The sequence below is a fragment of the Marmota marmota genome, unplaced genomic scaffold (assembly GCF_001458135.2).
Source record: "Marmota marmota marmota unplaced genomic scaffold, marMar, whole genome shotgun sequence".
NCBI classification, from domain to species: domain Eukaryota; kingdom Metazoa; phylum Chordata; class Mammalia; order Rodentia; family Sciuridae; genus Marmota; species Marmota marmota.
In genome coordinates, this window is record NW_026000140.1 from 1,449,374 (window position 1) to 1,475,653 (window position 26,280).

The window sequence follows — 26,280 nt, forward strand, 5'->3', positions numbered from 1 at the left end:
AGCGACGGAAGCCGGATCCCAGGAGGTAAGTACCCGGCCGGAGCAACCGCGGGTGGGTCGGCCAAGTCCCCAGCCTCACCACGGTGGCAATCAGGGGTCTGAGGGCCGGTCCTGGAGGGCGCTCAGGCGGCCTCGGCGCGCTGGGGGGGAGGAGTGAGAGGTCAGTTGCGGGCCGGGCATCCCCTGGGTTGGGCTCCCGAGACGTGTGCAGGCTGCTTCCGCGGAAAAGTACTTTTCCCCCCGCTTCTTAGCGTTTACAGGAAGAGTTGTGGTGGTCTTTTTCCCTCCCACCGCCTAGCCCCCTCCGCATAACTGGATGTTGTTACTAGGATTGTGGGGCCAGTATGCGCGGCAGGCTGGCTCAGACGCAGTGACACGTGTGTTCCCGTGAGCCTGGGTGGTCGCAGTGCGGCCAGGCACCTGCCTGAGGGGGGCGGGGGGGACACATACCCAGACACATCAGAGGGGGAAGCCTGGGGAACTCAGTGCCACCGAGGCCGCGGCCCCCACTTCACTGACCACTCCTGTACCGGTACCGAGCAGTCACATCTCTGGCACGCTGAAGACTGTGGGGGTGAGTCAGGCAGATTCTCTGCAAGTGGCACATACACATTTATTTGCAATGGACTTGGAAGGAGGAGGCAGAGGTTAAACTGGCATTTCTCTTGGCCAGCGACAGCAGAGCTCTTCCTCAGGTACTGGGCAGCATGTGCATCTTGGCAAAGACAGGTGATTTCTTTCTTCTTTTAAGTGCATTTCACTCAGCCTTTGGCAGTCTATTAGTAATAGTCACTAAAGGAAGGCAGGAATTGGGAACTACATCAGCAATCTGCAGCAAGCACTACAAAGGAAAAAGTTCTTAAAAGAACAAAAGAAAAACCCTGAACTTATGAAAGATGTAGAAGAAAGCAGTTATACTTCTACACCAACATTGTAGAGCATTTATCAGTTCTTTGTAAAACTTTTTTCTACCCTTTATTCCTTCTCAAGGCCCTACCTTAGCACAATTGCCTGCAGCAAACTTTCCAGTCTGGACTGAAGCTCAGTAAGCGCTTTGAATTACCCTCCCACTTCTCCCATTTTCACATCTGTGCTGGAGAAAGTTGCTCCTAATTAGAAGTCATGGACACTGGACTGTACTAAACACACTTTGTCTCAACTCTGGAACTGCTTTTTCCTAAGAGGCACTGCATTGTACTGTACTTCCTCCACCCTCCTTTTTGTATCTGAGACTTACAGTTGGAATAGTACCTGAATTAAAGTGTATTTTGCCTATTAGGGTTTATTTTCATTCTGACTTTGAATAGAGTCTTCCATGCAGGGCAGTATTTACAGGCTTTTTTTTTGGCCAATGTAATGTCTTTTGAAACTGTTTGTAAGAATTCCTCCTTGCATCTATCCTATTAACATTTAAATAATTTCATGGTCATTTTGTAGTTAGATTGAGGGTACTAGTATAACTTCATTCAAAGGAAGTGTGTCTTTATTTTTCTATAGCTTTCATTACTGAGAAAAAACTTTTACTTTCATTTTAAAGTTAAAAGTAGTGATAGGATTCTGGTCTCTGTGTTAATTCTTGCAACTGAATTGTTTTAACTTTAGAGTATCTAGGTAAAATGACATAAAACTTTTGCATGTATAGATAGAGATGGGAAAATAGTACTTTTATGAACTGTTGATTGAGTTGTAGGGCATTTATAGGGGTAGAGGTGGGAAGGATAAGATGGAATATTTTGATAGTTCTAGGTATGTTTGAGAAAACTTCTAAAGAAACCCTTAACAATTTGTGGTTGAGTGCTTCTAAAAATGAGTTGTTTTTTTTTTTTTTTCAAATGAGGTGTAATTTGCTGTTTTGGGGAGATATATATAATTTTAGCCAATCCGATTTTACTCTTTATTTTCTAGTGATTTTTTTTAAGTTCCTTTGTCACCATAAAATAACTTTAAATGTTAGTGTCATTATTTTTTTGGATTTACAAAAATATCTTGTGAAAGGCAATTGTATTTAGAGGAAAAAATGGGATAGACATCAGGTAACCTTTGGGACAACATTCAGCATGCCTTGGTAGTAATCTCATTTTTTACTGAGCTCTGGCAAGTACAATTTTGAGGTTCTGATAGCAAGCAAGATAGTCTGGCCATAGCTTACATCTTAAAGGAAAACAGCACTTAAGGAAAGGAAATACACACGTTAGCTGGTGAATCATAGAGATAATCAGGTTTCTCTGCCTGCCTCTGAGGGCGCTGCAGTCCAGGAGGACTACTACTGTTAGGGGAGAGGAGTCCTAAGAGAATTCACCACAACTGAAATGTGATGAGGCTCATCATCATCTTGTTACTTGAAGTTTCTTTGTGTTCATTTTATACAATAGGAATAAACTCTAAAACAGGAGTTGATAGGTAATAAGATTGGGATTGGGAAGAACAGACTGAGAAGAGGAAAATCTGATGATGATCAAACTTTCTAAGCAGTTTTTTTTTTTTTTTTGATGGCTAAATGGAAGGAAGCAGTACAAAGGAAGCTAGAAGCAGAACACAGACCTCAGTTTATGCTGTTTCCTAGGATGACTTATAATTTATGAAATTTATAGGGAATTATTTAGCAAAATGGATAGTTATGGAACATCCAAGAAGTTAGTGAGACTACAAAAGTAGACCTTACTACTTTTGCATTCGTGGGAATGTTTTTTGTAGGGGAAGAGGAGAATAATTTTTTTCATAAAAGGTCTGGTCTAAGCTGAATTACAAATACATATTGCCTTTCTTCCAGTATTTAAACACTTGATATGATATGTCACCAATTGGAAAATATGCTACTGTCCTAACATGAAGGTATTTCATATCCTTAGTAATGATTGCCTTTAGTTATTTTTACAGTAGTAGAGATGGATTCCCTTTTGCTCATTTGTTCTGTCTAATGTGCATTTACACATACACTCACACAGACACAAATTAGTACAGGTGGCCAGTTTTATTTTAGCTCAAGGCATACTTGCTATTGTCATGATGATTTTGAGGCAATGAATTTTGTGAATTTCTCTAGTCTCAGTGCAATGGCATTTCAAACAGGCATCAGAGAGATGATGAAGGTATAAATGGTGATGGTTTTTTTGTTTAATCTGCTGTGGCAAATAAGAGAGAAAACTTTTTTCTGGTCTTCTTCATTATGTTTATAATTTTACTCCTTAATATATTGTCTTACTTACCTTGAACTAAGTTATGTATTCAAAAAGGTGTGGTAGAAATAGTAACGGTGAAACCATGCTCATCTGGAGTTGTTTGCATGAACCAAAATCTTGTTCTTCTTTCTTGACAATGGACTAGATGCAAGGGATTATTATGTTTAGTAGGAAGATGAGGAAATTAAGGCACAGAGAACTTTGTTTGCTTTTCTTGAACTTAAGAGAAAATTATTGGTGGATATAAAAAAGGACGTGTTATATTTTGACTAGTGATACATAATTATTGAATGAGTGTCATTAAATGGACAAATGTCCATTTAGTCACAGCAGAAAACACTCGAGAAAATAAAAGTTTATCATGCTGTAAAGTGATGGTCTCCATTCCCCTCTGTTCATTCCACTCAGCAGCAGCGCCCACTTGCCTTGACTTTATTTCAGATTCTGGAATGACGAGGGTGTTTTGCTAGTTAGTAAATATTTTTCAGTTTGTGTATACCAATATTAGCTCCAATCTTGAGAACTAATAGTTTTATTAGTAAAAAAATATAGAATTCACACAAGAAACAGTTATATGAAATTAGGATATTAAAGGAAATAAATAACCACCAACTTATATTTTGGGTTTTTTCTCCTTTGTGGATAATTGTGTTGAAAAAGGATTTTCTCAATTAACTTGAATTTCTATCTTAGAAATCTTAAAAAAAAACTCTACATAAATATTATACTTTTGGTTTTTTTTAAAAAATAAAAATTATTAAAAATGCAAACTAAGAAGGGGATGTACTATGTTTAAAACTGTTGTGTTCTGTAAGTGACACAACTAGAAAAGCTGCTCATAATGTCTTCAATTGTTAATTTCTTTACTTTTTTTAAACAATATTTTTTAGTTATAGATGGACGCAATACTTTTATTTTGTTTATTTAGTTTTTTTTTATGTGGTGCTAGGGACAGAACCCAGTGCCTTAATCATGATAGGCACATGCTGTACGACTGAGCCACAACCCCAGCCAGTTTCTTTATGTTTTTGTTAATGTACTCACTGAATAATCTTCTCTATACTATTTGCAAATAAGTACACTTGAGGGACCTGGGCTTCTGGGTTGGTTAATTCTAGCTTCAGCCTGGAGATCTAGCAGTCACTGATAGGATCTCGTACAACATTTATTTAACATATTCTTCAGTAAAAAATCTCCAAGCAGGCAAAATAGAGGACAAAAAAGGGACATACATTAAAGAGGACTCACTTCACTCTTAGGAGATTTCTCAGAGTCTGCTTAATCTTAACACACATAAATTCTAATAGGATAGATAATAAGGTCTCTGCTCTCATAGTAAACAGTCATTGCAAAGTGGAAGACAGAAATGGGCTGATTTGGTAGATAGTTGGAGAACATTGAAAGAGCCATAGGACAGCTTGGTAGAAAGGGAAGAGTTAGACAAAGTACTGGAAACAGAAGTAAAGAATTAAAGTGGGGTGGTCAAGGACTATTTAGGTGTAGAACTGATAGCACTACTTTACTGTATTCTCTTCTCCCTTCCTTTCTCCTTTCTATTCTTCCTCCCTCCCTCCTTCCTATTTAGTGATTTTTTATTTTGGGGGTGCTGGGGATTGAACCCAGGGCCTCATACATGCTAGGCAAGCCCTTTACCACTGAGCCACATCCCTAGCCCTAGTTTAAGTTTTTTTTATTGAAATACATTCAGAAAATTGCAAATGTCATTAAGTCATCAGTAAACAGCTCAGTGATATACGTGAGTGAATATATCAATATAACCAGCACCAAGATCATGATGTTAAGCCATTGCCAGCATCAGAAGCCTCCTCTCCACTTCCCCTGCAAGTCATTAGTTCCCCCAAGGTAACTTCAGACTTCTGAGACTATCGATTACTTTTATCTGTTACTGAACTTTCTATCAGTGAATCACATTGTATAAATTCTTGTATCCATCTTCTTTTGGTAAACATTATGTGTGTGAGACTCATCCTGGTTTTCTGTGAAGCAATGGTTTGAAGCAACCAGGAGGAGTCTCACAAAATTTATTCTTATTGCCCTATCTTGTTTCACCTTATGAGAATTCCACAATGTATTTATCCATTTCATTCTTGATGGACCTGTAGGTTGTTTCCAGATTTGGGCTGTTAGAAATTATGCTGCTGTGAACATTCTTGTGTATGTCTCTTAGTAAACATGTGAGAAGTTCAGTTGTGTGTGCTGTGCGTTGAACTGCTGCGTCAGTTTTAGTAGATGGCATCTTTATTCAAAGTTGGTACAAATTCACACTCCTATCAGCATTGTATAAGAGTTTTGTCTGTCTCCTTAACAAACACTTGGTATTTTCTTTTTAATTTTAGCTATACTGGTATATGTATAGTTGTATCACATTCTTTTTTTCCTCTTTTATTGGTGCATCATAATGATACCTAACAGTGGGGTTCATTGTGCCATATTTGTGCATGTACTTGACATAATTGGACCAGCCTCCTTCCCTGGTACCTTCCCTTTCCTCTGCTTCTTCCTCCTCCTGATCTACTTGTTTTATCTACTCTGCTGATGCTGATTTTAACTTGCATTTTCATGTTACCATTTCAAATGTTTATTGGTTATACTCTTTGTGTAAGTCATTCAGGTTTTTTGCTCATAAAGTTTTTGTCCAATATTTTATCCCAAGTAAGGAAGGTTTTAATACCCAAGGAGTTAATTTCTGTTGTTTATTTAGAAAACTCAGCTAACAGGCAAACTCATTCACCATTGCTTCCATCTAATAAGTGAGTAAAGAGATTAGAAACATTTGAACTTGTAACTGTCATAGTCTAGATCTATGAAACCCTGTCCTTTAAAAGTCGAAAATCTACAAAAAAGCTTTAACATAACTCAAAAAACAAACAACAACAACAAAACCCAGACAACACGTCCTTGTGCTTAACACAAAAGTAGAGCATCTTGTAATGTTGTATGCACAATGACTGATGGAGATTTGCATTTGGAGGGTATGTGCGTTGAAGATCCAGCTCTTTTATTTTACTAGTTGATTTAAAAAAAATCATCTGTATTTGTATTTTTCATTATTAAAATATTGGTAAAATCTAATTCACAAAGGAGTTACAAGGGACCAGTGGTGATCCTTATGAAACCTTGTTTATAACTGTAAACAGCTATACATATGGTAGTTATTATTATTGTTGGATTCTGCACCATTCTTTTTTTCTTGGGTTGAATTGTGCCACCACTGAGAACAGTTCCTGGCATACTAGTAAATGTTCGTTGGCTGAATGAATGAACAGCTCATTTAAGCATCTTTCTTAAAAGCTCTTAGTCGGAGTGACTCAAACTGTGTTTTCCATTTTTCCCTCCTCTAGGACTTGTACTTTTTTATTGCTAAAATTGAGTAGGGAACAGGGCTTATCAAACATTAGATTGAGAAATTGAGTCTAATAGCCAGCAGTTTGAGATCACCCATTTCGCTATATAGTTCATATTAAATCTGTGCCCCCAAGTAACACACGCCAGACCTGGAGAACCCTTGAAAATGATTACACTGCTCTTCACTCCATGGGTGATCCCCCAAAGCCTACATGCTGAATATTTTTAGCTTCTATAATTAGAATGCTGGCCAACAAATTTCCAGAGTTAAAATGTTGTGGTGGGTTCTTCGGTGCTGATACCTTGGAAACCATGTTTCATCTAGAATTGAACTTTTAAGGATGAATAATAGCTGAAAACTGAAGCTCGAATAGAGCCTTTCCAGTTTAGGATGCGTAAGGCATTTCTCAGATATGTTGATTATAATATGAAAATAAACGGGCAGCATACTCCGTTACAAACATTTGTTCGAGTCAACCATTTTTAACCCTTTGAAAGGTCTGTTTCTCAGCTATTGGCTTGACTCTGTGATGCTGTTTTTCTTTATCTGAAAAATGATTAAATGGCATATTAATTTTATTTAAAAAATTAAATAGAATTAAAATTTATATTATTTTTCTTTTGGAGATTTACATGGTGCTTTTTTAAACAATAACAACTATTCTTGCAAAACCAGACTTGTGGTAAAAGGAACTTGGATTTTTATGTGGAAATCTAATTAGATTTTCTTACCCAAAGACTGATATCTTTTTTTTTTTTTGTATTTGAGCTGTTTATGTATTTATTTACTTATAGAGCTGGTGGTTAATTTTCTCTCATCATTTGAGTACAACTATTTTGTGGTATCCAGGGACGGAACATGTTCCTTCAGGATAACATGTCAGACAACATGGTAGAAGGTCATTTACGTTTTAGGTAGTGTACCTCTTGTGGGCTTGACCCAAATGTAGCTGATGTAGTGGAAAATGGAATCATCTGGTATAGCAGACAGGCTTTGTTTTCTGTTACAGACATAATGCTATGGAAAATTGAAATAAATACAAAGGGCAATTATGGTGAGTCTTGTTAGACTACTATTTTAAAAATAGTGACTTTCAGAAAAACCTCATCTTTTGTTCTGGGTGATTACATTCCTTCAAGAAGTTAAACTGGGTCATTTAAAAACAAATGCACCCAGGCATGTCTGGATATTGCTTTATTTAAGGCTAGAAACGAGGCTTCTCATTTTGGTGTCCATTCAGCCCATAAGACTTAAAAAAAAAATGGTATTATGGATTTAGGGAAAGATAATTGTTGAAAGAGTAGGATCATATCAATTATAGTATCTGAACTGATATCAAAAAGGAACAGGATTAGCTCTTTCATTTCTTGTGCTCTTCAGCATGGAAATCTGTTGTTTATAAGGCCTTTTGGAATATAACTAGTGTACTTAAATCAGGGTTTTTCACCCTCCATCCCAGATGAACTGAGAATGAAGTCCTGAAACTGTTACTTGGTGAAGCGTGCAAGGACTCAGGGAGGCTATCAGTTGGATTGAAAGTTTAATGGAACCTTGAGTGTTGATGCCTACACCTCTGAGACCCTTCCGTCATGTGTGGCATGACTGCAGCTGCAGCAGGACATCGCAGCTGAACTGCTCTGCAAATTCCTTCATTCCTTTGACCTCTGGAGACTGTGTCCTTAGGAATGTGAGATGAGCATTCATGATGTTAGCAGAGAATAGGGCCTCATGGTAGGGAGTTTGCTAAAGTACTGATTACAATCGCCTTTAGAAAATTGCTGAGCATTAACAGATTAAGCAGAAACACACAGCTCACACGTTTGCACTTTTACAAGTTGAGCTTCTTTGCCAGGGAAAGGAGAGAAGGCGGATAGGAAATGTCTCAAACGATTTAGATAAATGAGATCAGATAATTTCCCTTGAAAAATGCATTAAGAAATGAAACAAAAGCATTCGTCCAAAAACATCAGAAGAAAATATAGTTCAAGCACTGAAATGTTTTTGCTGCCAAAACTTTAGGCAGTGAATTCCGTACTGTAATTGATCACTTTAGTGCTTACTGCTTTGCACTGCCCTATAACTATTTCACGTGTTCATGTTGGCCTCCTGTACTGTGTGGGTCCTCAATCTTCGTGAGCTTCTCTTTTGTGGTCTTCACAGTGGCCAGCATATTCTATAGCACAGAATACTTAATGGAATGATATGTAGTCACTTTAAAATCATGACAGACCAAACAGAGATGCCCATTTATCTCACCCAACTTTATCTTAACTTCTTCTGGCTGTGATCCCCTGGTGTGGTAGCTGTGGATCATTGCTCTCAGGACTTTCAAACATTTCTTGTGAAATTTGATGTAATGAAGTTTAGAATCCAATAACCTTTGGGAGGAACTTTGTTATTAGAGTTTGTGGTATGTTAGAGTTCCCTAGATAAATTAACCTATTTTGATATGACTGTATTTTACTTGTTCTCAAAATTGGATATAATTGTACTTAATTTATTTACTTAAGACTAAAAATGAGTTGGTAGCAGTTTTTTAAAGAAATCTATTTTTGAAATAGCTATAGATTCACAGGAAGTAGTAAAAATATAGTGTAGAATTTTTTTCATACCCTTTACCCAGCTTCCCCCAATGGATAGCACTTTTAAGATTCCTAACAGGCTTTACCTAAAAAGATTTATATACATTATATAATTATATAGATTTATATAGATTATATATTTTATGTTATCTCTGAAGAAATACTTGTACTTATTCATTACTCACTAAGTACATATATAAACATACTTACATAACCAGTGATTCATATATGTATGTATATGTACATATGTGTATGCATATTTATATATGTATATATATGAAACAATGATTTAAAGACCGCAGAATTAGACTTTCCTACTGTTTGTGTCATTTGAAAAGATGCTCATGTGGAAGGCAAAGAGGAGTCATTCACTTTGGTCATTTACCAAATTCACAAAGATGTGAATTTGGTGTTGCTGCATGCAAAGTATTATTAACATTTTTTTTAGTTGCCAATGAATCTTTAATTAATTAATATGTGGTGCTGAGGATCAAACCCAGGGCCTCACATATGCCAGGCAAGTGCTCTACCACTGAGCCACAACTTTAGCCCCTTATTTTTTATATTGATCATATTGAACTAGGGGTTTTAAATCCAGATGTTGTTCCCATAAAGTCTTTGGAAGACATGCTGCAAATATTATTGAATGAGGGAACTCTTTTATAGTACAGTTGTTAGTGCACAGTGATAATAATGGATTTTATATATAGTTGAGAGAATATTGTCGTATGATATATCTCTGTTAGGTGTATATTAATTTGCCTAACAAAATATATGTGAATATATGATATATTGAGATATTTTAGAATAGGTGTTTTATATATTACATATGTAATAATATTTTCAATGACATTTAAATGTTTCATTGATGTATATTACACTCAAACACATTCTTGAGTTCAATTATATTTCTTAATAGGGGTTTTTAAAGGCTATGAGTATGTTTGTCCAGGAGTTTGAACTTTAAGTTCAGGTTTGTCTAGGTGTTTGAACCTTGAAAGTTTGGGCCTGCACCTCAAGATAGACATAATTGGAAAGATCTTGAAAAGCACACTGCACATCATAAATATAGAGGAGATTTTTTTTTTTTGTAGAATAATAGAGAGCTATGTGAATGCTTATGGTCTTGAACAAGGATGTCTGAAATCTGAAGGGAGATTCACTGAAGCCTACAATATCATGAACATTTCCTGCAGATCCAAGAATGTCAGAACAAGGAATACCACTTATAACTGAGAGAATTAGGTTTAGCATAAATAGAAAAGTTTAAGTTTACATAGTTGGTATTTATTTGAGCTGCTTTTCACCCCGAGAAGAGAAACTGGCTTCTTCAACAGATGGTCCAGAGTAAATCTTTAGGTGAATTACATATTTATACAATTTAAAAAAGAAGATGGACATATTTGATAAATAGACTTAATCTTTTGGTTGCTGTTCTCTCTTTATCTGGGTCTTTTTATACAGGGTTATTCTCTTTTCACAGAGCATTGTTCAAGTCATTTATTGTTTGGTAGAAAATTTCCTGTCAATTGATATTGCTATCAGATGTCACTGAATATTGTTCTAGAAGATTGTGAGTCTGACCCCACATGACAGTTCCTGAAGAGGTTACTTGCTCCAGTAAGTCTTATCTCAGCTCTTGACCTTGACCAGCTCCACTAGTGAATATGCATCATTACCCTTGAGGTTATTAAATGAGCACTTAAACCACCTTGTAAAATTTCTCTGAATCAAGTCCACCTTGGTACTGATAAAGTGAGATCGGATATTATTTCTGGATTGAAACCAGTACTTTTGTTTCTGGGTTCATTTGAGATAATCCTGCTAATCTGAAATGTCTGGTTTCCCAGAAAAATGAAATGTTTTATTTGGTTCAGGTTTAAAAATCATTGTGTTGTATAACGTTCTCCCATGTAATACTATGTTCACAAATTAAACAGAAGGCTTGGAGAGTCCAGTGCTATATATTCCCATTTGGCCTTCAGCTTTTGCTTCTGTGATGGATGGACTCAGCATATGAGCAATATAGTGTCTTTTATATAAAAACCAGAGTAGCAGGAAAAAGATTAGAGCATGTGGTCAGGCTTCAAACAGTTTGTTGCTTGAGTTAGAATCTGGAGGAATAACGTCTTCATCTTGTGTACAAAGTGAAGGGTTCACTTCTAAGGTGGTTGTCTACGGATATGGGATCTAATGGAACCCTGATGGTTCAGGGTCAGTGAGGGATGATGTGAGTGCCTGCACTGGGGCTGTTGGTACCAGGAAGAATCTGTGGAATTAAAGAAGGGGAAATCATATTTTGAGGAGCCTGATTATGGGAAATTGTGAACTTGTCTGCTTAAATTGCAGGAGTGGGATGTTTATTTGCAATGAAGGATGAAGTATTTGCTTTAGTAGAATTTTCTGATTATTGAAACTTACCTAATTAAGTGTCCAAACTAAAATTCTCTTAAAACATTTTTTGATGTACATCATTTCAAAATGAATTGCATACACTCATCTCCTGTCTTAATGACATATTGGATGTAATTTTTTCTTTTGTTTATCTGTCTTGATCTTTATTACATATTCAGAGAGGATCTCAGGATTGAAGATGCATGGTGCTGTTGTCACTGTACATGTCCCATATTGTTATGCCTTAATCACTGTAAACACAGCAATGACACCCTCTTTACAACACAAAGGATAAACAAAAGAGTGGATAAATGTATCCTGGGCAGGAATGTGGCATTTTAAGTGGTCCATGCCATCAATCAAGATGCCTGAGTAGAAGGCCATGAAAGGATGGGTATTGAGTACAGCTTATAGACCCCAGGCACATGTGAGGGACTGAGAAGGTTGCTGGGATCCATCGGTCATGCAGCAAATTTGTTATTGTTACTAAGACCTCTTTGTAGCCCCAGGCTTTTGAGGCCTGTCAGAGTTGTTTTCTGACTCCTCAGTGGGTGTTGGTGTTTCCCTGGTTAAGAGCATGGACCTTGAAGGTAGAGAGTCTGGGCTTGAATCCTGTTCTTATCACTCACTGACTTAGGCTGGTTTCTCTGTGAAGTGCTTTCTGAGATTGTACAGGAAGTTTATTGGGACTTGTGTGGAGGAACAATACCAGTGGAGAAGTGAAGAAAGTTGGATTGGGTCCAGAGAAAGGGGAATGTGAGACAATAGCAATTGAGACCTCAGTTGATCCCACCAGGTGCTCTGGAGCTGGGGGAGACCCTTGAGTTGCCCCACCTTTACCCCACATCAAACAGTGTGAGCTGTCTTTGGCCAGCGGTGTGACCTCAGGTCAGATGACTCTTTGACTAAGCAAAGTCTGAGCTCAGCCAGAATGCATACCATCCAGGGAAGCACCTGAGTTCTGGAGGGGAGATCAGGGCAACACTGCACAGTATCCAGATATGTAGTGCCTCGTGACTGGTGACTGTGGACCTCAGTTCTTTATCCGAACCTGCCTCATTTAATTCCTATGTAAGTGAAGCAGTTAGTGCTTAGAAAAATGCAGAGTACATAGTATGTGTAAGTTAGGTGTTAGTTTTTAAGACCATACCAGACTTTATCACTCCTGCCTTTCCCTTATAATGTGGCTCTTTTATAAGTTTGAAAGCTAATGCTCTCATTGTTATTTTTTTCTGATTTTCTTTATAAGAGCAAAAAACCTGATATCATATTAACAAGAAATAATGTATTATGTGTTTTAATACTATTTACATTTTTATTTTTTTAAACAAATTTTTAATATATTTATTTTATTTGTTTGTTTATTTTTTATGTGGTGCTGAGGATTGAACTCAGGGCCTCGTAAGTGCTAGGCAAGTGCTCTACTGCTGAGCCACAACCCCAGCCCCTACATTTTTAATTTTTACTGGAAAGATGCACAAGGAATAATTACTGATGATGAAAGCTGAAGGAGGATTTAGACTCACAGAGAATGGGATCTTTGGGGATGTTTGTGTGTGTGTGTGTTCTTAGTCTCTCAAAGGAATATAGATAGTAACTCCCCAGTTGACATGGAGTCAGTCCATTTGCTGCTGTTGAGCTGAGATGAGGCTCCATGAAAGGAACTCCTCACCAGGTTGTGGAGTCCAGTGACAAAGGTCTTTATAGTCTTGGTCTGTGCCTTACCTACCTTTCTAGTTCTAGATCTAAACATGACCACATAAAATCAATAAAGACAACATTGTCACTTAATTAAATTGCTTCTCTTCTTAAACATTCCAGAATAATTCTTTTCAATGTTTCAGTATTTAAATTCCATAAATATAAAGCAGATCACCTGGAGTGTTTTAGAAATTTGGTTTTGATTCAAAGTGATGTTCTCATGGAGATTCAGCTTCTGCCAATTCATTTCTTATTTACTTGAGGACATGGCTAATTTCCTTGGACAACTTTTGTCTCCTTCATATTTGAATGGGTGCAAAATGCTTTATTTGAAATGACTTCTTCCCAATAAGGTAAGCATATTTGTTTTTAAAGGACTATTTAATTGTACCGTTTACATTAGAAATAGTTAAGAAACATGTTAAAAGCATTTTATAACAGAGTGCATATTCCTGATGTTTGTACCAATATCCATTATTGGCACACCCTAGCCAGCAGAGTGGAAGAAGTAATGACACCTCCTCTGAAAGATTTTTTTAAAAAGGCCTTCCTTTAATACATTTTTCTCCTTAGTTTTAATTTCATTTACTTGTGCTTAATTTCTTTTAAAGAAATGAGAATGTTAGAACTGAATCATGAAAAATAATTGTATCTTCATATTTATTATACAACAATATTTAGAAGATGAGGATTGTATTAAACATCAAACTGAGTCAATGAGAAATTTTATCTTAGCTTAACCCTCTTTGACATTTACTCTGTTTTTGAGTTGAGTAGTCTTTTGTGGATTCTGTGCAGAATTCCGTAGTTACAAGTCAGGAATCTAATGGAAATCTTACTTGAGCATCCAGCAATTTTTTTTTTCCTATTGAGAATAGGAATGTCTAACACATTTGAGATTTCTCTTCCACATTTGATTGGGGAGAGGGCTTGGGAGGAGTAAAATATTGAAGATTCATCAAGAGATGTGTAAAAATGTATTCATGTTTAAGTATGATGAGTGGTAAAATCTCATCATTCATCATGTAACAAAACCTTTCTAAAAGCAAAGACGACTTTTAAAGTTTCATATTGGGGATTAGAATAATAAACCCTCTTTTTAGAAAAATGTTGACTCTGATCTGATGGGAAGTCAGATCATGTCCAAGAAGATTATGTCAGGATACCTTTTAATTCTCAAAACCACGTAATTATGACATTTGTATAGATGATCTTTCACTTTGTAGGAAGTATGAAATAAAAACTAGTATTTTGGACAGAGTTATTTATTGTCTTCAAAATGAACATAGGAGAGAATGATTTCTACTCTGTATCTAATCCCAGGTGGACCATAGTTACAGATTTGCAGTGGGTTTGCCTAATGCCTTTATTTTTTCTTTCCTTCCATCCTTCCATCCTTCCATTCTCCTGTCCTTCCTTCCTTTCTTTCCTTCCTTCCATGAATGCAAGTGGGTTTTTATATGGGCTTTGGTTATACTTGGTAAGAAAAAATTCTTAATCTTAGGCCATAGTTATGAGTTAAAATAAATACATGCAAAATAGAATATATTACAGATATGAAAAATTTGTCTATTCAAGCATTTTTTATGTTTATGAGTAGCTTGTTACTTTCATTTAGAGTATAAAGTGTAATTAGTTCTTAGATTGTTCATTTAAACTTGTACATGTTAAGCAGGCATGGACACATAAAATAATGTTTGCTTAAATATAAACTGGATTTTAACTACTTAGAAAGTTGTATGAATGAAGTGTTTAGTAAAGTCGCTGTTTATTATATAACTTAAATAATAGGCAGAAGAGGAAGGGCAACTAATAAGCAAACTCTATATAAATTCCAGAAAAACCACATTATTAGAATTTATATTTTCTGGGTTGGGGCTGTAGCTCAGTGGTAGAGTGCCTGCCTTGCATGTGTGAGGCACTGGATTCAATCCTCAGCACCACATAAAAATAAATAAATAAAGATATTGTGTTCATCTACAACTAAAAAAAATAATAAAAAAAGAATTTTCATTTTCTTCAAAAATCAAACACTAGTGTTTTACCCACAGGACCCTTAAAGATTGACCAAAAGTGAAGGAGAGTCCCATATGGGTGTGGGCTATTTGGTCTAATGGTCTAAATGAAATGGAAAAAGAAAATATGGACTTATACTAATGGTTCAGTTTCCAACAATAAACCTGGTGAGTTCACTTTAAATGTGGTTTGCTGAAAATTGATGGTGATTTTTAGCACTTAGCATCTTATCTTCAAAGCACTTTCCAAATATTGAATAATTAATTGCCACAACCCCCATGTGGGGTTAGAATAGCAGGCATGTCTTTCTGTGTACCAGGAAACCATTATGGCAGAACCTGGAAATGCTGATTTTTATTTTTAGAGGTGTCTTTGCTTTCCAAGGTGACCTGCTCTTTCAGTGTTGTCCTGGTTTCCAATCACAGGGTCAGGGGAAAAGTAACCAAGGATGTTGAAATTTTGAAAATTTTCTTTTCTTCTTGTTTCCAGATGGATTTCACTTTCATCTCACTTTTGCCTGCTCATCATTTTGAAATGCTAGTTTTTTTTTTAAATTGGAATAGAAAATATTGGTAAATATAGTATTTGCAATTAGTATAGGTTCTTCTTACCTGTTAGATCCAGAATTTGGTAAACTTTGTAGAACTATGAAGAACAACTCTAAGTGACCAAAAGTCACATTTCAAAAATGCCTTTAATAAATTAAAGAAACGAATCTTTCAAATAGTAGTGTTTGTAGCTCTAACTTAATCTTGGAGTCTGAGGAACAATGAATGTAGACTGTATGTATGTTTAATAGTGTATGACAGATGATTTGAGCTATATGGCATATATCGATGATGAACTTATATTAAACAATTAGATAACAAGAAAGGCTATGAAAGAGATTAATTTATTTTTATTTAGAAATTTAAAATTGACATATAATAATTATAATATAAATATTTAATAATTATAAATATTTATGGGGCATAGAGTGATATTTCAATACATGTATACAGTATATCAGATCAGGGTAATGAGCATGTCCAACACCTCACTCATTTTTTTTTGTGTTGAGAAAATTAAAAATCTTCTCTATTACCTATATTGAAATGTACAATTAATTCTTGTCAACTGCAGTTACTCTACTGTGCTATAGAATATTAGAAGTTATCCCTCCTATCCAACTGCACCCTGTATTCATTAACCATAGAATAAAGCAACCAGATGTAACACTGGAGTTGATACACGTTAAAGGAGTTTGAGAAGAGAGGCCATGAGTGCAGGCCAAGGGTCTCGAGGAAGGCAGGAGGGTCAGAATTTACAAGATGAGCAGTGACTGTGTCCTACCAGACAGTACCTACATTAGCCAGACTAATGCCTGGCTTGTTTGTGTTGCCAGCGTCAGGATGTCTACTGATTAGCTCTCTGGAGAGATTCAGAGTGAAGTCACTGTGGCGGACTCCGAAGGCCATCCATCCCTCAGGTTCTCAGCCTTTGAGACAGAAAAGAGCCAGGACCTTACTTTGAGAGCAGTTAATCCCTTTATGCTTTGAGTAGCTCACCAGATAACAAAGAGAATGCTGTGGTAATTATTTCAAATGAATGCTGAGTTTCTTTGAGTATGATTAACACCTTTGAAGGCAGAGCGGAATTAGACTTCTTTGTCATTTTAAGGAGGTGAAGTCCTAGAAATCATAGAAATGTTGGCTCACACTTGTTTACTGAACATAGGCATAGGTTATTAATCTTGAGGTCTTGGGGCTCACAGCTGGGCTTCAGGGAGGCCCACAAACCCCTAGATAATATACACAGAATTTGTGTGCATACACACACAGACACACACACACACACACACACACATATATCCATTTGGATATATATACATATGTATCTCATATATGTACATATTGCATATATGTGGAATGCAGGCAAAGTATTCTTGATATTGCTAAATCTTTGACATATACAAAACATTTAATATTTAATATGGACTACTGTCCCTTAAGAATGTTTATGTAATGCCCTTCAAGTAGTAAAATAAAATATCAGCAGGAAATGAGAACCTATCAGCTCCAGGACATCACCTCTAAAAAAATCTAATATTATCGGAAAGATCAGAAAAGTGCAATGATGCAGTCAAACCGCAAACATGGCTATTTAACCACAGTACATTAAATTTGGAAAGGTAACAATCAGGTTTATCTCAACTACAATCAGTCACGAGACTTTCTTACTATCAGATCTGAAGAAGATGTGTGTGCATTTGTAATTTAGCCAGCTATTAGATTTGGGGTCCTTTGATGACATATTTGTGGAAAGTTGCTCACTGATTTTTGATAGAATTCATCATATAGGAGGTAGAAATATTCTTTGACTCCTACTGTGCTTTCTATAAAGCAATATAGCTGTTGTCCTAAAAAATTGTATCATTTTGTCTTTATAAATAAGATTATGTTTTTTGAGAAATTTTACAAAAGATCAAGACTATAACTCATTAGGCTTCCAGAAACTTGATAAGTATAGGAGTACTTCAGTAAAAGAGAACCAGTAGATATGCAAAACAAGAAGCCTAAAAAGTTAGGCTTAGGACTTTTCTTGAAGTTCATGGTTGGTCTTTAGGGTATGGAAGTTCAATAATACTATGAAATTATATTTTAATTATACTCATATATCCATTTTTTACCTTGTGGTTAGAATCCACAGCTTTCATTAGATTTTCAAAAGTTCTGTGGCTCCCAAAGGTTAAGAATCATTAACTTATAATGCCTGAACCTTACTTAAGCTTTTCTAAAAAGAAGCCTACAATTTACAGAATTTTGATCAATTTCAGAAATCTGAAGACTGGTTATTGCAAATAACCAGTTATTGTTTGGTAAAAATATTTAGACTTGGATGGGAGAAAGAGACAAACTCTAGATAGGGCAGAGGGGTGGGAGGGGAAGGGAGTTGTCAGGGGTTAGAAATGATGGTGGAATGTGATGGACATCATTATCCAAAGTACATGTTTGAAGACATGAATTGGTATGAATATACTTTATATACAACCAGAGATATGAAAAATTGTGCTCTATATGTGTAATATAAATTGTAATGCATTCTGCTGTCACATTTAAAAAAATCAATAAAAAAATTAAAAAATATTTAGTCTTGGCATATGTATTAGAAGATAAACAAGGAAGATTAAACCAACAACTCCCAATTAACTGAGATCCTTGGATTGAATAAATGGCTTGAGATTTATATACAATCCATGAATCTCATTGAAATCAGAGGTTGAATCATTTCACCCATGAAGTTCTCATTTATTTTGATTATTACTAAAAAAGATAGGTTTTTGATTCTGATTGATTTGGTTTTTATATTTATTATAGTTATATATCAGAGACACATCATGTAGTGGTTCAGTATTTGGGCTCTGGCATGGGACTGGATGATCATCATAGCTTTGCCACTTAATGATTGTGGTCTTGGACAATTCATTTGACATCCCTGTGTCCCTCATCTGTAAAATCAGCATAACAATAGTACTGATTTCTTCAGGTACTTGTGGGAAATCAAATGCTGTAGTATATGTTAAGAACAGTACCTGTTTGTGGTAAGACCTTGATAATTTGAAATTTATCTTTACTTCTGGAGTTAGATCTGCTAATAAGACAGGTAAGATTCTGGGGGCTGAAAGGACAGTAAAAGAAATGAGGTGTTGGCTGTATTCCAAACTCTCTGGTCCCTCACGTAAATGAGAATTGATAGTTGATAATATTGACATTAGTGTGAAGTCTCATGGAGATGTTTTATTTGATTTAGTATGTATAGACACATAGGCCTCCAGAATATTCCTAAGTTAATTAATTCAGAATTATAAATATTAAAAAAACCTGTAACCACATGTAAGGATAAATTTATAAGATGTGCTTCCTTTACTTAAAGGAAGTTATGTCTACTGGTATAATCCCTATCATATTTAAAATGAAATATCCCTTTTCATAATTTTGTGGGTATTTAACTTTCTTTTGTTCACCTAAAAACTAAATGAAGGTCCCTGACTGTGAAATACATTTTAAAATATTGAAATCAGATCATCTGGTGAATAAGCTGAGATGATCATCTTTGTGTAGTGGTAAAAGAAGCTTTGGAGTGGGAAAGATGCAAAATTGCTCCTCACGTCTTCCTCCATTCTGACTTCATGGTTTTCCAAGCAACTTTGTATTTCTAAGAACTTTTTGAAGGCTTAGTTTCTTTATGTAGAAAAAAATTAGTGTTTGATTTCTGTTTTTCTTTTCTCTTTATATATGTTTGTGTTTAAGAAATTTTTAGAAGGCTTCTATCCTTTGAGAAATTAAGATAATATAACAATTATTACAGATCTCCAGATATATTGTTGGCTGGTCATATTTCTAGAATTAGAAAAATTATTAGAAATAAAATGTGATCTTGCATGGTTTATCATACTGCATTAAAAGGAATGTAACGTAGTGTGAGGAAATAAGCTTGATTTTTATGTATTTACTGAAATCTCATTTAATGATTTATCAATTACATTTGTCTTTTCTTTCATTATTATCATTTGAACTCTTCTATTTTAAATCACCTTCCTGTTTAGGATTGTGTGGAAAGCACATAATTTAATTAAGTTGGGATGCCTGATTCAGTTTCCCAGGCCATTTGTACTATTTTCAAGGACCCTAGATGACATTCAGATGACTGTCAATTGAATCTAAGATAATCTGTGAGCCATGACCAAAGGTTTGACAGAAGATGAATATTTCTTCATTTTTTTCTTGTTTCCAGACTTGAAATTGGCTAGCAATTATTTGGCATATTTGGTTATGGAAATGACTTTAGTTATACCAGAAACCTCTGATCTTTGGAATGTGCTCTTTATATAATGCTAAAACTCCTTGGATAGTCCATATCAAACTTTCTTGCCTTTGTATTTGGCGTGATCAGAATAAGTATGGCCTAAGTTGTTTTACATGACATGGACATTTATTTTTAAATACTCAATATAATAAGAGAATCAAAAGGCCTCTCTATACTCTGTGTATTTTTGAACAAGGTATGTCATGCTTTTAACTTTTGAAATTAATAGTGGCATTTTTATTTAATAGTCATCTATTGTTTTGAGCAGTCTGTTAGTGCCTTAGAAAACAGAAGCTGTATAGCCCATGCTCACCCTAATATCTAACAGCCTATTACAGAGACAATTGAGATGCATTTAGCAAACAGAATACTAAAGGATGTTCTAAGAAAGATTCAAGACAGTAGAGAGTAAGTGAAGTTGACAGGTGCTAAGACAGTTGAAACATTTCTTTTTTTTCCTTCTCTCTTCTTTTGAGCACAATACTTAGATCACATAGTTTCGGATAATAAAGATATGTTGTAGAATATGGTTACTAGTAAGCTCTGTGTAGTGCATTTTGGATATTTGCATTTTATCCTTGTATCTTTTTTCAGAATATTAAAGTATTTCAGCCTGTAATACTTCTCTGCAGTTACATATTATACAGACTCAACTTGCTTAATCTCTGATTTTCAGACACTTTTTTCCCCTCCTAAGTATTGTGAGAAGCCATAGTAGATTTAGCTTTAAAAGACAGTTGACTCTCCTATTAGTTAGTTATGCCAAACAAAGCTGTCTTTAGTAATGAGAAATAATTATGGATGCCTGGATAATAGGAAAAATAAATTATGATTTGTTCTTATATCAGCTATTATTTATAGCTTTCAGTGTTCTATTTGATCTCATTTTTATTTTTGATTACTATTATTTTACTACTATTTTGTTTTGTGTTTTCTGGAGGGCTCTTCTGTTGTTTTCTGTGATCTATGTGATCAGTGTTTGACTATGAAAGTCTCTGAGCTTGACCATTTGTCCATTCCCTCTGGGAACTCAGTGACAGTGTTTTATCTCTATTTCTGTTTCCTTCTCATCTTAGCTACCTGTCTCACCTTTTCCAGCAATACATGTATGTTTCTGGTGTTCTTTATAACTACCAATGTGGGGCCCACTCTAGTGCCCATTTGAGCACACCTGGGTGCTCATTTGATCTCACCTGTGTACTGCCCAGACCATACCTGGGTATTGCCCAGACCATACCTGGGTGCTGGCCTGAGCATGACTAGTATTCTGGGGAAAGTGCCATTGATTGCTTCCTTTGGGTAGTTTTCTAGATAGTAAACACGTTATAGTTAGCATTATCTTTCTTGTTGGCTGTTGAATAGTTATTTTCTGATTTAAGAGGCAGCCATGGTATTTACAGAGTCACTGTCAGAAGAAGAAATGACTTAAACATATTCAGTAAATAGAGCCAAAGTGACAGTTGCCAGAAATGGTGATGAAGTTGAGTCATCTTTGAGCAAGTTTAGTTTGTGGTCAGTGTACTGTGTTAAAACAAGTGATCATTGGTAATATTTTGAGAAATGTTTTCTTGTGGTTTTTTTTTTTCCTCACAAAAGAATGTATTGTGATTTTACTGTCTTCCTCCATCCGTGTCTCCATTCCTCACCCTCAACTCAAGTAAAATCCTAGAGAAATTAGCCAACTAAGGAGAAGGATTTTTTTCTTGCCATAGTGAATACTATGTAGAGAAAAATACTGGAAGAAATATTTCTGTAAACCTTAAAAATGTTTATTTCTTTCTTTGGAGGGTGAAACTATGCATAATTATCTGTTTATGAGTTTGTCCCTCAGTAGCCTATAATCTCTTTAATGAAGTGGTTTTATCTTATTCATTTTTATATCACTAGCCTTTGGCACAGACTGAAATACAGTAGGTAATCAATAAAAAGCTGTCCAAGTGAGCTGAACTGGTGCTATGTAGCTGCAGTTATAAAGATGAAAAGAATGAAAGGTGGTAGAGAAACAGTATTTGATACTGAGTTCCAAAGGATTGGCTGAAAAGTCTGAACAGACTTCAAACTAAAATATGATAAAGAAAACTCACATTCAGATTTTTTTAAAAATAATTTATCCTGGGAACATTTATTCATTTGAACATCCATGTGGGTTTCAGATTGCTTTCAAATAACATCTTTGTATGCCAGGGTGATTACATCATATATTTTCCCCACAAAATCACCTTCACAAGAGTGTTAATCTTTTTATAATTACTTTCTCTCTTTCCCTTTGCTTACTCCTATAGATTTTGAGCTTTGACTGGTAATTTAAAAAAATTATCATTTATTTGCTTTTAACAATATAAAAACAGTGATTCTACTATGATTCTATACCACCTTTAAAAATTTAGATCTGTCATTACCAGGCTTTATTTAAAGTGCAGAAGTTTTTATATATCATTTCTGAAACTCCCAACAATGTGCAAAATTGAACCACCATGATGGTAAATGATAGTTTATACCATTTCTGAGATTCTTTTTCCAGGGGGAATAGAGATACATTTTGAGTCTATAATGTAAAACATTAGCAATACATCACTGTCCATATTATTCAGAATATTCCAGTAATTGGCATTGACCTTAATGTTGCTACATTCTGAAGTCTTAAAACATGTGAGTATGTTTTGCACAACTTTCTGAGGCATGTGAACATGAACCCCAAGAGTGGGAGCCCTGCCCTTTTGGGGCAGACTGATTTTCATAGATTTCCTATTGCTAAAAAGGTAGAACATTTTGGCACTTTAAGGTCATGTTCCCCATAAGCTGGAAATAAATGCATATTAGTAATAGTATCACTTAAATTTATCTGTTAATTGTTTTTATTTTATGTGAAGGGCTGTAAGTACTTCATGGGTTTTAAAGACCCACATAGCATTCTTGGGCTTGAGGTTGTGCAAAAGTAGTTTTGTCTCTTACAGCTGAGGAAACAAACACAAAGAAACTAGGGACTTATTCGGGGTTACCTATGTCAGGGGTTGTAAGATTTATAGCCAAATGCATGAATTTGAAGATTGCAGTGCTACATTACCAAGGAAGTCAGCCAACTGTCAGGACGTCTCTGTTGGCCCTTTATGGAGACAACTTAGATACCATCTAAGAAAATCTCACCTTCCAGCCTTTGATTGCACAAGTGTATCTGTCCTCAAAGGGTCAGTCTGGCTTTCTGTCTTCCATCTGCCATAATACATTCAGTCTAATTTCAACTTCTCCCTGAAATTTCGAGGTCCATAATCTCTATTGTTAGTATTTTTGATTAGGAATCCATTGGCTTTTCCCCTAATGGCCTATGTGCTGTGCTTGGGTTTCTCACTTGATTACATGCAGAGTTAGTTTTAATGTAGTCACCACTACATTCTTCTCAGGATCAGGACTGAATCTAGGCAGAATTGTGTCTGGCCGGAAGAGCAGCAAGGAAGAGGCCTAAAGCACAGGCAAGCTCAGGTGGGGTCTGACCTTGCTTAGAGGAGAGGGTGAATATCAGGGCTGACCAGAAATGAGTGAGAAAAATAGGAAGTCACTTGAGCCAGAGTTGGGACCACAGAGTGGAACCATATTGAGATTAGAGAATCACGAATGTGAAAGTATGTGGCAGAGTTGAGACTAGATAAGTGAGTTGGTGGTTGGTTATGTCTAAATGGCAGTGGCATTGTCTGTGCAGTCATGCATTTGCTTGTAGTCATGTGTTTGTGTGTGTGAATTACATATGTTTGTGTGTGGATAGGGTATGAAACTGGGTGCAGTTTTGGGCAGGTCAGGTCATAGTGAAGAGACTGGGATGGGATAGATAGCAGGCAGCCACGCAGAGTGAATATCGTAAGACTGGAACTCTCCTGGGGAACATTACTAAAAATGAGAGAGCTCAGAAATGATGACATTTCAAAATTCTCTATTCTCCTGTGTGCACTGGGTTGCTGGCTTGCATATAGTTGTACTTTTCTTTATTTTCATTATTAGTTTTAATCCTGAATTTTGCCTCAAAGTATTGGTCAATATATGCAGCTGTTGACATGTTATAAGGAGCTGCTAAAGCAGAAATAGGGCAGCCTCTGTTCTTACTTTTGGAGCCCCAAGAAAGCTCTACTTCTAGGCTAGTGGTCTTGAAGGCAGGTCTTATTTTTTTTTTTTTTACCACATGGGCCATCTTACTACTTTGCACTATACATCAGTTGCTCTTTAAATATTGACTTCTGTGTGGCTGTGTTATTATTGTTCATCTTACTGTGTATTGGTAAATAATAACAGTGAAAGATAAAAAGGTAAGAAGGACTTCTTCCTTTATGGACTGAACGTTTGTATCTCCCCACCCATTTGTTTGTTTAAACCCTAATCCCCAACATAATGGCATTTGAAGGTTGGGCTTTTGGGAGATAATTAGGTTGTGAGGTGGAGCCCTAATGAATGGGATTCATGCCCTTATTCAAAAATATATGAGAGAGAGAGAGAGAGAGATGATCTCCCTCTCAGCTACAAGAGGGTGCTCATCAGGAACTAAATTGGCTGGCACCTTGGTCTTGGACATCCCAGCCTCCAGACCCATGAGAGATTAATGTCCGTTGTTTAAGCAGGGAGTCTACAGTATTCTGTTAAACAGCCTGAATCTCAGCTCTAACAGTGAGGGCGGGCTAAGACCCTCCCTCTTCTCTTCTGCCCACTCAGGCTGTCCCTCTCAGTGTCTTTGTGACTGTTCTTTGGAACTTCTACTTCAATCATTTTTCTTGATGTGGCCTCTAGGCACCCAGATGTTTTGTGACTAGACTGTGTAGAACTGAATCGTGTGGGTATTCCACCATAGGCCTCAACTGATCCTGTACCGAAGTACCCCTAGTTGTGGCCTTCTAGCTTGGTTCACATACAGCTGTACACAGTACTTCAGAAAGCATGTCAGCCTCAACCTGAGATGATGCTGAACAACAGCTATTAGAAAATAATGGCCTCCTGGGGACCTCAGAGGCCTGAGGAGGAATGGTTATTGAAGCAGCTTTGGGAAATTATGTGTTTTCTAGGCTGTTCACATTTCCCTATCAAGAATGTTGGTGAAATGATTCACTTATTAATATTTCTGAATTTTTTTCATGTCATAGGATGCTTAATAAATGATAATATTTGTATGGCATACTGGGTAAGCAGTCTAGACATCTTGCAATTGGAAGTTCTGACTGTGCCTGGCCCTGCCTGGTAGCACCCAGAAGGGAGGATGGGCATTGCAGTCCACCTGTAACTTATTCCCAGCACTGGCCCGGGACCATCAAGATCCATAGTTGACACAGTAGCAGTTTTATTTAGTGAAATCAATTCTATTCTGGGAGCTTAGGTTATGATTTTTGCTTCTGTTCTTTCCTCATGTGCTTCAAACCTTTCATCTGAATTGTTTGACCTCTGACCTAGACTCAGTATAATACCTATCTTCTTACTAGCTACTGGACATGTTGAGAAAATAGTGTAGAACTCTCTGTGTGTTGAAAGTTATACCCTAAACTATTGCTGTGGTGTCACAGAACTTTGGAAGTCATTTAGTGTGTCCTGTGTTCAGTCTTGTTAATGCTATGGAGGTAGGGGAATACATCACAGATGGGCTTGTTTTTTTCCTAAAGTCATTAATTTGATTTTGACTGCTTTTTGGTTTACCAGGAACTTTGTATTCAGGTCCTGTCCAAGGTGCAGATGGTTATGCTTTCAAAACACCTTATTGTCATAATAGTACCCATTAAACTAATCAACACCCTGCTCTCAGTTCCCCCATTTTCAGCACCATCAGTTTGGTGCTTAAGGAGAAGGTGATGCTTATCCTCTGATACTCTGGTCTTTTCCTCCAGGAGGGATCCATCCACTTCATTCCCTCCCCAGGTTCCTCAGGGTGGCAGCATCAAGTGAGCCTGTGCCCGCCCTTCCATGTCCAGTAGGGCAGTACGTGAGCTTTTGGGTTAGACAGATGAGTATGAGTTTCATCTTTCCCCTCAGGTTCTGCGTCTTCAGACCATTCGTGTTCTGGCTCTGGGGCTGAGTTTCTTGCTGTGTGATGTGGAGCTAGTAATAACTACTGGCTGTGGGTCATTATTAAGATCACAAGAGAACCATCCAAAGGGGCCAGGAAAGGGAGTACACAACAGAGTACACATGTCACTGTCATCACTGATAGGTTTTTTTTTTTTTTTTTTTTTTG

At 36.4% G+C, this 26,280-nt stretch overlaps 1 protein-coding gene across 1 annotated transcript in view; it reads left to right on the forward strand.

Annotated features, from left to right (window-relative positions):
- Window positions 1-6: 6 nt before the first annotated feature.
- Slc4a4 (solute carrier family 4 member 4) overlaps window positions 7-26,280 on the forward strand; it is a 335,973-nt gene continuing 309,699 nt past the window's right edge. Inside the window, exon 1 of the mRNA XM_048785765.1 lies at window positions 7-25. The gene's annotated coding sequence lies outside the window, so the exon portion shown is untranslated. The remainder of the gene's footprint in view (window positions 26-26,280) is intronic.